We start from the raw sequence: 13,168 nt of genomic DNA on the forward strand, positions 1-13,168 counted from the left end.
GGCGGGAGGTATGTCGAGCTCAGGGCCTCGTCCGGTGGCAGCACGAGTAGTGCTCCAGCCAGCCCTCGGGGCTCTGCGGGGCTCTGCCCTCCCTCCGCATCTGCCCTGCGTCCGCCTGTCCCCTCCCCTCCAAGGGCAGAACTAGCCTGGCTTCTCCTCTTTGGGGTATCAAAATGCATTTTTTTTCTGCTCAGTCATAATTTTTTTCTGCTTTGTTGAGAAACCATGAGTCCCTTCTGATGCAGTAATCAGTGCCGAGTTTCCTGAAGAAGAGGGACTGTAGGGACGCGAGTCTGTGAGCTGGGGTAGATGGGGGCCTAGGGCAGTACAGCAGTATTTGTAAGATGCAAAATTATTACCGTAACAGATCTGACATTAATCATACCAGTCTGGAGATGGGGAATACGGTGAATTTAGCCATATGTATTGGGGCTGGTATGGAGAGTTGACTTGCAGACAAGAGCAGGCTCACGGCTGGCTGCCTCGAGGTATGAGCAAAATGGGCTCAGGGAAACCCAAGCTGCACTGACAGGTCATGAGTATTGCAGATCTCTGAGACAGCTAAACAAACACCCAGCAAGTTCTAGATGGCAAGCCTATTTTAAACTTTTTTTGTTTCCAATCCTTTACAGTACCTATGTTTTTTTTTTCTCCTGTTACCAAGCCATTAAGAGTTGGACCTTCTGATCTCATAGATTCCAGATAAGACACAAACAAACAAATAAAATTCCTGACTTTACTTTGGATTTTGCTAGTTTCTTTCATCCCAGTATTTCAAAGCTTTTCGCAAACCTCATAAAGAAGGTATACAAGGGCCTCAGGGTCCTGGTTTCACAACTGAGGAAGCTGAAGGACATCAATGTTTGAAGGCAGGCCTGAGGTAGAAGAGTGGGCAGAAAGTGAGTATTAGACTGTAGATATCATTGCTGCTGGATTTCTATTCATGGCGAATGAATCATGGTGAAATACTACAACCACTGTAAGCTGTGATATTAATTTGCTGATATTTGCATATCAAAAATGTTACTGCCATGATACACGAGGAGCCTACTGCAATATAGTATTATAGTAGTAACAGTAGTTGTACAATTAATTAATGGAAAGGCAAAATTCTAGAGATCTGAATGGCAACTTTTGTACACATTTTAGGCAATGGGGTGATGACAGTGAGAATTGGCAGCAGCAGGCCAAGAAAGTGACTGGGAACTATTCAAAAGCTGAATGCTTGAACTGGCAGCAAGAGTTTATAAGATAAACAAGAAGAAATCCTTTCACAGTGAGGGAATGTAATGATTCCCATAAGATCTTTTTTTTTAATACTACCACTGTGAACACAGTTAAATGAAGTAACTGGCAGAAACATTGAGCATAAAGTCATTCACTGTTTATTAGCAGCAGTTCTAATTAATCTAAAGTCAGCTCAATCTAAACAACAAAAAATATTTGCAATCAATCTTCAGAAGTATTCTGGAGCATCTGGTAGACTTTCCCTCCTGTAACGTTCTTATCTTTCAAGCTGATTAACAGGCCAGAAGTGGTTGTGAGCTCCCCAACAAGAACAAAGTTTTCTGTAATAATGCACCGATACACATAGAAACTTAAAAAATGACACCCCCCCTCCAAAAGGTAGTTTGACCACATTTCTTCCTGTAGTTCTATGTGTAATTAATAAATCAAGGCTGATGGGAAATAGTCATAAGAAGAGTGAAATGGCCTCTTTAAGGTCACCCACTGTATGAGGAGAAGCTCTTGCAGCGGCACTGAGGTGGTGTCAGGCCACAGTTGCTGCATGAGGTCACAGGCATGACATCATCCTGAGGTTTACTGCCCATACAAGACAAGTCAGAAGTAACTAGAAGCACTAGTGCTAGAAGTAATTTTATTCAGGTTCAACTGGCTTATTCATAGCAGTGCAATAAGGCAGCTAAGGTGGAGAATTTCAGCCTTAAGGAATGATTCTCAGGAGAGAAAGGAAGCTCTTGGCAAGCTAGAAATGGTGTGCTGGAAGGAACCTGGGCCTGAAATGGCCCAGCATTGATGCAGATCAGGTATCCATACACTTACCCTGACTAGTGTTTTTTAACTTGTCATTATAAACAGCCGGTGAAGGAGATTTTGCAGCTTTTCCAGAAGTTCGTCACAGTGTTTCACATCTCTCACAGAAACCTGTGCTTCATACCTTCAGCTTAGTGGTGCACAGATGCAGCAGAGGAGCTCTGGGAATCTGAGCCAGTAACTCTGCCAAGCCGGGATCTATCCTACTATTGTGCCGGACACTGGTGCCTCAGGTGAAAACAAGGTCAATTTGCCACCAAAGTTTGCCAAACCTTGGAAACTTTGGAATGGCTTATTTGCTCAGAAAGTCTTAGTTGATCAAACTGAAGTCCATGCAGCTCTGAAATGGAGCTCGCTTTGCCTCTCAGACTGTGCAAAGCTGGAAATCAGGAGACTGAGAGAGTGTTGTATGTTGTAAGAGCAAAGTTATGACATCTTAGACAAGGCTGGTGTTGGCCATTGCTCCTTTCTTGAAAAGCAAGAAATAAAAGCAGTCCTTCCTCAGCTTGGTCAATTATTAGAGGGGATTTATTCTAAATTTTGCTTTATAGACTTTGACAAAAGAGCAGCTTTTCAGGAAATCACCTGCTCATTTCACTGTAGCCAGCATTCAGCAGATAGCAAATTATCTGCAATAAGCCTGGTAAGTACAGTCTGTAATTTAGAAGACTGACAGTCTGTGAGACCTCAGTGAGGAGACTAGAAGCAGCCCTATCCTAGCAATTTTAAGGATGTGAACATCATACCCAACACAGGAAGCTCTACAACATAGAGACACAGCATTTGCATGTGTATTTGGCTTTCAGCTGTCTGATGTGCTGCCTTATGTGCTGTTTATTCAGGGCTCAGTTTAACTCAGCAATTGTTCAGATGACTGCACTGGCTCCATACAACGAAAACCTCTGATTCCAGTGTCACCTCGGGGTACTTGCTTCCTGTCATCACTCAGCTTAAATGAACTCAAAAATAGCCCTGAGGTAGGACACTAAGTGCACTAGTAAGACCATTCAAATGGGGGATAGGGTTAGGAAATATGCTTCTCACATTAGGAGCAGTCCAGAGTCTGTTGCCACAACGTTGGGATTATAAGCAGGTGCTGTTCCCCAAGCAAGACCTTGTCCAGATGTGCAAAAGAGGAAGAAGCCATGCGAGGAGAAAGGGAGGCTCTCACTTGTCAGAACTGACTCAGCTTGGGGTATGTGTGCAACCAGAGCCCCAAGAAAAGGGCTTTCTGAACCATTTGGAAATAGGGGCTAACATGAAGCTACATAAGGGCTTTTCGCCTTGTTTTCAAATGAATCACTCCAAGGCTCTCTTTTATTTTCATTCTGTCATTTTACTGCACCCTGAAGCATGTTGTCAAGTTCAAACGGTAGCTGTGGTTGCAGCAGTTCCACATCTGCTTCCCCTCCCTGTATATAACTGCTTAGAAAGAGACCTTTAGTCAGGCTGCTGCTTTTAGTTGCATGGCTTTCTCCACTCTTCATTTCTTTAGCACTGGAAGAACTCTCACCCTGTCCAAATGAAATATTTTTTGTCATGCAGAAAATGGAGCCTTATTTTACCAGAATACTCTGTTACTCCTGACTCTGACCTATCTATACTCATGAGGCAAAAGCCCACATATTTCTTTTTATTTAGAATGAGAATGAATGTTTTTCTTGTGTGCCTGTTCTTTCTTTTTCTACGAAATCAGAATTAAACAGTTTCTGTCATTGTGCATCACTCGGGAGGATACTTCAGTCAGACAATAACCTAGCTAGAGCCTTGTCTTTGGGAGCTCCAGGTCACCTAGAGCAGAGGGGCGTGTGGAAAGCAGGGATGTGCTTTATGTCACCAGCGGCTCTTGTTTTTCCTTTTGTATGCATGTTTAATTTAAAGGAGTTATATAAAAAGCTTATTGCACACAAACCCAACAGATATGGTCCAGAGTGTATTTTTCAATGCTATTTTAAATATGCGGTTGTGGCTCTCGTAGGCATGGTTTCGCCAGGCACACCCTTCTTCTTTTCCCAGCTTCCTCAAACAGTTCCTCAGTGCCGGGGCAGATTCACTCCATGCGGAGCAGTTGTGCAATCTTACATCATCCCGCACTCTTCTCCTCCCCCTTTCCCTACCTTTCATGAAAACACAGTTTTACTGTGATGCTCCAATATATTCAAGACCTAGCCAGAGCCTATTTTTAATCAAAGGCCCTAAAGGAGGCATTACTACCATCTATTTGCATGTTCCCTACCAATCAAATGGCCTACAGGTTCAATTCTAACATATCTGAATTTCACACTGGACAAATCTTCAACAATTCTTTTATTAATGGCAACAGCTGTTGAAGAAGACAATGTTTTGTTCTTTTCTTTCCTCACATGATTTTTCATGTCTCATTTAATTGTCCACGATGATCCTCTACTTTGGATTTTTTTCATGTACTTTAGCCACAGCATGCTGAAAGAAATAGTAACAACATTATTCTGATAGAATACTATCTAGATAAACACTGTGTTTTGCAATGCTCTCTAGAGAATTATTCAGAAAATTAATCAAATCCCCAGTGAGGCATTGGCATAAGTTTGCAAAAATTGTACAGAAGTCTGGGCTGAAGTTAGGAATAAATTACTATTATGAACACAGAGCTCTTCTATTGTTATTTTCAGCTAATGCTGATACTTTCCTAAGTGTCATTTTATACATTTTTTATCACTACTGTACATGCTCATTAGTACATTTGTTTTAAAGCATATTCCTGTAGCACAAGGAAATAATTCTGTTTCATAGATGGAGTTGAGAAATAGAGATTAAGCAATTTATATAAAGTCACACAGGAAATGTGTGGCTAAATCTTCATCTTTTGAATGCCAGTCTGGTGGTGTAACTCCAACAGCAGCTTTCTGCTTGCCAATAAAGTAAGTATAAATTGTACTGAAGCCCTGCATTAGATATTGTAACATCAAAAATCAAGGTGGATACTAACTTTCTACATATTAAGAAAGATGCGTTGCAAAGCCTTATGTTGTTCTATTTCTCAGAGTATGTAATTAAGATATTGCCTCCTTACGTTAATGCAAATTGCAGTTCTGCAGGCAACGGCTTCATAAAGAAGCTGTTAAAGCTTCTTTAAGGTTAATAAAGAAAGGCTGTATAAGAAGCTTCTCCTAACTACAATTGCAAATGATAGCACATATATGCTTTGTGACTCCACGCTTAAGTGCACTGTCCAGATGACCTTACCCACAAAATCTCATGTTCACCATAGCACCCTTGAATATGTTTCAGAAATAAACTGAAAAACTGAGTGCGACTGTTATTAACAGATTATTTTCAACAACTTTGGACGGAATGTGTTACTAAATTTAACTGAAAATATGGTTGTTCATACAATCTTTTTTTAGATGCTAGCATATTTCTTTGATATTATTTGAAGTGCTCATATAATAAGGATACAGGGCACTATAAGCAACATCAAAACAGCTATACCAGCTCAGCTCGAGGTTCTGTCTAGTCCAGAGTCTTGTCTCCACCAGGTTGTACTGAGCCCAAGTCATGACCCACTGGGGATGTATTTCAGAAAATCTTCTCCAGAGGTATGGGTGTGGGCATATTCTCAGCACAAATCGTGGGGTCTCTTGATGCAGGTCACATCTGTGTCTTCAGGGAGACTACGCTGTGCAAGTGTGTCAAATTCATCAGGTGGCAGCCCCTTTTATTGCTCCTCCAAACCCTCTTGCTGAGGTTTTGCTTTCAATTTTCCCCTTGTCCTTTTATTTCTATCCCCCCACTCAAGGCTCACTAAATTGCAGGACGTTTCCAGTTTCATGTGGTGTGGGGCTGCTGTGCTGCAGCCTCAGGATGGGGGATGCTGGAAAGGGGGTCCCAGGGACTGGAGCCTATTTTCATTCTATCGTCTGTGCAGAGCACTACTGCACAGCATCCACCAGCTCCTTGGCTGGTTTCAGGGACCCCCTTGCAAGGGTGCTCTGCTTGGCGTCTCCTGCCATCTCCAAATACTGTTTTTTACTTTCTAGCCTATGACCGTGAACTCTTGCCCTTTCTTTCATTTGTTGTCCTCTCTCATTGTTAGTTTTCTCTCTGGTTTCTTTTTCCTTTGCTCACATACTTTGCTGGGAGTTGGTGGGGGGAAAATGTTGAGTTTTGTTAAGGGCTGGGGAAAGCCCATTACTCTTGGAGAAATATCCCAAAGAACACCAACTCCAGGTACCTGGGTAAGAGTATTAGAACAGGACAGGCAACCAGCAATATTTCCCAGAATATTTTCCTGCACACTCACTGATCTGTAGCTTTTCTGAGGTAGTTGTGGTCTTTATTCTCCTCTGCATCTGATAAATTTGATTAATACTCCTTTCAGGTAAAGGGCATTCTGAAGGTGTTTAGTGGCATGTGGTCTGATGTATGGGTGTTAGTGTAAGTTTCTGGATAAAAGCAACAGAAAAGCTTTTGGAGAAACCTTTCCAATAGAAAATGGAAATGGCTTTTTCTTTGGAAGCCCTGACTGTGTTTATTTGTTAATAAATCCTCAGCTAATAGTCTGTACAGACTGTCCACATAACTTGGGATTAAGGTACTTGCACAATCCTCCTGTGTTAGTTTTCAGGTCCAAAGCAAATATTCCTACAGATTTTCAAATCCATTAACCATTCCATATAATTTCACATCGAGGAAAAAAAAGCTGAGGAATTTAGTAGTGAGGCATCCAATATGAGTGAACTTAAGTGGAAAATTCTTCCTCTTTTCAGTTTTATTCATTAGTTATCTGCATGCAGAATTCTTACTGTGGGTAGTTAAACAGAAAGGAATTAAAGACTAAGGAAAAAAGGAAAAAGAACTGGAGGTTTGAGAGGTTTGAAAAGTGAGGCTGTCAGCAAAGACTCATTGCAAGAAAAGTGCTATGGAGGCATGTGGGACAAATACCAAATGAGCAAACAGTGGTCACTGCTTAAATGGTTAACATCAGGGCTGTGCGGGTGCTCAGTGCACATAGGAAAGGGTGAGGAACGAATCTGGGTCCTGAAGCAACTTCATGTTATGTTGTTGTTCTGAGCCAGTGCTGGGGGAGTCCCTGTTTCTTCCAAGCTCTGCTAGAGAGCTGACTAATAAAGTATTTGCAACACTGGCAGGAGGGAAACGAAACTAGAACTTGCAAACTATCAGATTTGCATTGGAAGCTCTGGTAACATTAAAAAAAAAAAAAAAAAAGATATCTCCCAGCTGTAACCTGCGCTCTTAAGGAGGTTCTAGAAAAACGTGTTGGTAAGAAATGATTCAACACTGGGTTTCCTAATCTGTGAGGGTGTTCCTATCAGTTGTTGATAATCAGCATCAGAAATGTGTTCTTATCAGATATCCATAAATCCCATCTTCTTCTTCTCCTCTTTGGGGTGTGTGTTCATGAGGTTTGACTGACCTTGGTAAGTAATTCAAGGTGGAATCTTAGTGGTTTATTTCATGACAAGTGGAGAGGAAAAGATGTGGTTTGGAGTTAGTTAGGCTGAAGTAAACTCCAGTGCTGAAACAGTTTTCAGATGAGGTAAGCAGCTGAGCAAACATTGTCTAAGCCTTTTCTTCCATTTTGGCCTTTTGTCTCCCATCAGTCTCTCTCTGAAATACTCTTGTGAAATAATATTCTTCTTCTCCTTTGTCATTTTGATAGTTCTGAATCTCTGTTTTGAGTATTCCCATGAAATCTTTTATCTGTATAGATACTTCTCACCTTCAAGATTTCAGTTACGTACCTAATTTCTTACGTTGCTTGGGTATTTCCTTCATTTCTTACACATCTCTTTTTAATTAGAAAAGAGTTTCCAGCTTTCATGCAAGTTACCCAGATGAATGAAGACCTGACCTTGGAATAAAATACTTCAGCTAGATTCTATTAGTTGTCTTGTATAGGAAGATTCCAGCGTCTTTCTGGAATTAATTCCTTTATGCAAATAGTTCAAAACCAACAAAAGTAATTTCTGGCAGTCTTGTGATTGTTTGAAATTTTTAAGAATGAGAGAAACCAATTTAAAGCATTTCAGAATATTTTTGTTTAGAAACAGTGGATTTCCAGGTTCTTCCTTCACTCCGCAGCACTTGACAATGGAATAGAGGTGTAAGATGTTATCATACCTTTGTTCTGTTCAAAGTAAGAAACAGAAAAATGAAAAATGTTCGTGTCTTTCTTTTATTCTAAATAGAAAAAGCTGGTGAACACCAAGACAGAATGTGAAAATTAACTTTTGCTGTTCTCTTTCCAATATATTTTTAATTTTTTCTGTTGGAAGAACTCAAAGTTTGGGGAACTCCTGAATAGGAAGAGACCCAGGTCTAGCCCTTGCCCTTTGGACTTTGGGGTTGTTGTAAGTTTTCCACTACCTCTGTCCGGGCTGAGACCTAAACTGGCACAAAGGGGCAGGAATGGTAAGCTGACTGGCCCTTGATTTGTTTATTTGCTTAACAAAATCCTGTAGAGGTTTTGTGAACATACATTCACTGGAATCGGGACTGGCTGATTCCTATTGTGCATTGGGAAAGTCCCTCAGACTATCTATATCCGTACTTCCATAGGGCTACCAGCCCAGAACTGTCCTGCATCTAATGGAAGAGGAATGAGAAGAGCTAGTATGGAACCAAACAGCTGAATAAAAAATGATTTTACAGCAAAGATGTGTGGAAGTGAGTTTGATCCTGAAGACTATTCATATTTGTTACCCAACCAAGAATACTATTAAAATGGTGTGGTTTGTATAAAGTCCTCTGGAAGGTTTTCTGAACAGGTTATAAGGTTAAACAGTCCTGCTGTAAGAAAAAGAAAATTATTATGCAATTTACCAAACCTCTGGAGACATGGGACCATTTACTGATAGCTACTTTCCTCTACAAGCCCAGGTAAAGCCCCAAGATGTTGTAAAATCCTTTAAATCTATCCTTTTCGCTGAATATGGAAATAGGCACTGAGCGCAAGACTAGTGGTTAGTGAAGGATTTAAAATCGGTCTTCTCAGGGTGGCTGGGTCAAGCAGATTTTATATTTCATCACAAGGACAGAACAGGATCTAATGAGGATCTGACTCATAGAGTTTCTAAAAGATTACTCTGGACGTACAGTAAGTAAGGTTGACTAACAAGACCCAGTAGTGCATAAGCAAATAACATGAGAAATGAAGCTAAATTGTATTTATATCTTCTGCCCTAAAAAGTGAAAAAGAAAAAGGTGGAGGAGAAGGAACGCAATACAGCATTTATAGAATTCAGCCATCTGAACAAAAGATGCAGCTAGTATTTCAGCTGGTGCTGTGGTAATTGATTACTTTATGTGGGTGTGCATTATTATACCTCAATTCCAAATTACCTAGCTTATTCAAACAAGTTTTTCCAAAATGTATAAATTAGATTAGCTCAGTGCATCAATCAGCAGCATTCAAGATTGTGCTGACTTCAGTTTTTGTGGTATCTTCTTTGCAATATTGTTGCTCTTATAAAAATTGTTTCTGTGGTCCTTTCATATTTCCAAAGTTGCCTGCATCCAAGTTCTTGTAGAGTGGACATTTTGGGTAGTTAGGGATAACTATTTCCAAAACCACATTTAATTTATTTATTACCTCATCCCAGAACTTATTTTACCCTAGGGCACAACCAAAACATATGTAACTAATTATCCTGAGAATGTCCACAACTCCAATGTATGATTCTTTTTTTTTTTAATCCAGCTATTTTTCATTCTTTCTGGTGTCCATTAACTCCTACAGAGAAATTTCTGCTGGATAAATTCAACTTTGAGTTCATGTGCAAATTTGTTTATGTTCAGAATATTCTGTTCCATCTTTTTTTGTTTTATGTAATAATCTAGACCTGGGTCCATGAAGTCTTAAGACTCTGTCAAGCATTTTGGGGATATCAAAAAAGAAAGTTATAAAGTGAAGACACCAAGGACCAGATTTAGAGTTTAAATTCTACTTAAAACCCCTACGCCTTGTGATTTCTATTGGGTATGCATGGATAAAAATACAGGACCAGCCAGGAGGAAATATTAGGCAAGTGGGGAAAGGTAGAATCTGGTAGAATAAATCAGGTCTCAGATTTTGGTTAAAAAGCAAACCAAAAAAAAATTCTGACCCCTTCAGAATTTCTATTCTGAGGAAAGCTATCTTAAGAACATACTGAGTCTGAAGTTTGTTTAAATGCAGCTATTTGCACTGTCCTCTTTCCAGAAGAATGAGTGAATCCCTATGATAGGACTGTGATAAGAAATGTAAAAAAAAAAAAAAACTAATTATATTTTAATATATTTTGGAGATACTTTTTAGGCAGATGAATGTTAAATCTCTCTTACATATACAAACTGTCTGTTCTTCACAACTATAAAATAGACTTTTCTGATTTGTTCAGAGTAGTCACGAGAACTGCACATTTAAAATTTTGCTGGCCCCACTTCAGTGCAGTGAGGAGAACCAAACCTGTGCAGACGAAATATTAGAAACAACCTAATTCTCAAGGAGTGGAGTTCCACATATGCTAATTTACCTTACCAAGAAGTCTTGTAAATTAGCCTGGAGCAGCCTTTACAGACTATCTAAAAATACATCTGATATGCATACTGTAGAGAAGATGCTAAGTACTCTCAGGTTTCTTTCATTTTACTGAAGCTGTGGGAACTCAGCATAAATCATATTCAGGCCCTTGACTAAAGGCAAAGTTTTAACATCAGTGAAGTCAATAGCGAAGCTCTTCTGAACTGCGATAAGGCCAGATTAAATGCTGGTAAAGACTAGGTGCTTCTTTACCACATGTGCAGTTCCACTGCAGCATTCAGCATTGCTGACAATAGAATATGACTCTGCATGTGAAGTATGTGTAGTTCCTGCTAGGGCTGTCATGAGGGAGTGAGTTCTCGTTGGAACTGTGTGTTGCTAATCTTGTAAATAAGGGGATTTAATATCTGCCACTCTACATGTGTAAACTCCCCTCATAATTTTTCTGTAAGTATAAAAAGGAATAATTTAGATTCTGGGGTTTTTATTAGTCAAATGTCAACAGTATGCTTGGTTCCATAAAAGACATATAAGTCAGTGTGTCCCCAGAAATACTAGCCTCCAAGGCAAACAGAGAGAAAAACAGGCTTAATGGGAGACACAGAAGAAAGGAGCTGCTCCAGATTTCTTAAGTAACTTTGTTCCTGAGTTTCCGTTTATTATGGACTTTTAGGGGACAATCATCTTTGGGAATGTGAACTATATTTGAGATACCTTATACAGAGACCTATCCTGCACTCTCTTGCTCTTTGTCTGTGTGTAAATTTACTTTACATGTTGTCCATTGAACTTAATGAGCCTATCCACATGCGTAAACGTAGATAAAACTTCCCCTGTTCAGACCCTAACTCACATCTCAAAATGTGTGACCAAATGTTGGACATTCCATTCAGAAGTCCAGATGAGCTCATGTAAGATAACTCACTGTGTTTCCATCTGTTTCAGATTTGAAGAAAACTATTTAGTTGGAAGAAGAAAAATACATTTTGTATCATCTTAATGCTGAACAGATTTAGTGACATGCTTGCTTATTTAATCCATGATATTGGAGAGGCTAATGAACGGAGTAAGATACATATCTTGGCTCAGATGCTGTTCTAAGCTAGAGCAGAGAAGCCCCATTTGACTTAAATGAGATAGCATCTTTGTTAATGAGTGTAAAATGTATTCCAGTGAAAAAAGTGAACAAGCATAGTATGAACATAAATATATCAAGCTATTGGAAACTACTTAACAGCTCATCTGCATTTAAGCATTTTTGTGGGTTTTTTGAAGGAACAATACTGTTTAATCGATAAAATAGTCTGTTTTTGCAACTGAGGAATTTAAGCATGTAACTCCTGCCTCACATTAACTGGAGAGATAACAGGTATGTGAATCCTCCAAAGTGTGACGGGAGAGTGGAAACCGATGCTGTGCTGCACAGCACACACTGCTGCTGCGTGTGCCAGACAGGTTACTTCTGACACAATACAGCCCAGGCCTGTGAGATGCCAAGCACCTAGTAAAGAGTTCATAGCCATCTGATACATTTCAGGAAAATGGGTTTTCTAAGGATGGTCCAGATACACGTCTTTTCTGTTTTACTAAAAATTCAGAGGGATAACTGACATAAAAAGCAGGTCTCCCCATAGCCCAATTTTTCTAGGGAAATTTGCAGCTTCCTGTGACGTTGTCTGGATAAAATTTTAGGTAGCAGCAAGTGCTGTACTGCTTAAACCGACATTGCCACCAAAGTAAGAAATCCTGCTCTATCTCCAGCTGCTCATTACTTTCCTGGTTCTGCTCCATCCTTTATCCCTGGCACATATGTCTGGGAGGCCTCACAGTGAAAAAGATCAAGAATCAAACTTGGCTAAAGTTTACCTGTATGAGAAAGGACTCTACAGACGAGACATTAAGTTGGAAAGAGAAGTAGAAGCTGCATCAAGGGTGAATTGCCTATTTTTGGTGGCAGTGCCATCTTATGTTAATTTAAGCTATGTCAAAGTACATCCTGAGGATTGGTTTTCAGTTCTCAGAGGTGAACTGGCCACTTTGCTAGTTGAGTTACCATAAGCATGTTGTATTGCCTCTGGTTCAAGTACCATCTATAGCTCAGCTGTTTGCGATGTTTTTTCTTTCTTTTCCACGCTGAGAAGTGCATACAATATCCTGCAAGTAGCACTGCAGGAAAATACAAATATTCAGAAAAGAGTTCAATATTCCTCTATGTGTTTAGTTTGTTGTAAGTGCAGGTTTCTTAAATGTTGCATTGTGAATTTATTTTTCCTCTTGTTGCATTGTGTTTGAAGTTGTGAGATAAAAGCCTTGATTCTTAAGCACTGAGAGTATAGTGCTGTCTTCAGTGTACCTGATGAGATAAAAAAATTAGAGGGGGCTGTTTGTCTTCAAAGAAGATTATGCAGTAATGAGTTGTACAGAGAGCATTATTTGGGCACTGCTGCTACAGTCCACCAAATCTCCTTTCAGAAAATGTCATTTTGTTATGTCGGTCGATCACTGAATTATTAATTTGCCAAAATTTGACAAAATAGCTTCTCCTGATGAAGGGAGGAGGGAAGGAGAGATCTGACTAACAGAACGGCC

The 13,168-nt window shown here is 39.8% G+C and overlaps 1 long non-coding RNA gene across 1 annotated transcript in view; it reads right to left on the reverse strand.

Moving 5' to 3' along the window:
- Positions 1 to 4,377: 4,377 nt before the first annotated feature.
- The window catches only part of LOC134139454 (uncharacterized), a 52,122-nt gene continuing 43,331 nt past the window's right edge, over positions 4,378 to 13,168 (reverse strand). Inside the window, exon 3 of the long non-coding RNA XR_009958164.1 lies at positions 4,378 to 4,497. This is a non-coding gene — a long non-coding RNA (uncharacterized LOC134139454). The remainder of the gene's footprint in view (positions 4,498 to 13,168) is intronic.

This window comes from Rhea pennata, chromosome 4, assembly GCF_028389875.1.
Source record: "Rhea pennata isolate bPtePen1 chromosome 4, bPtePen1.pri, whole genome shotgun sequence".
NCBI lineage: Eukaryota > Metazoa > Chordata > Aves > Rheiformes > Rheidae > Rhea > Rhea pennata.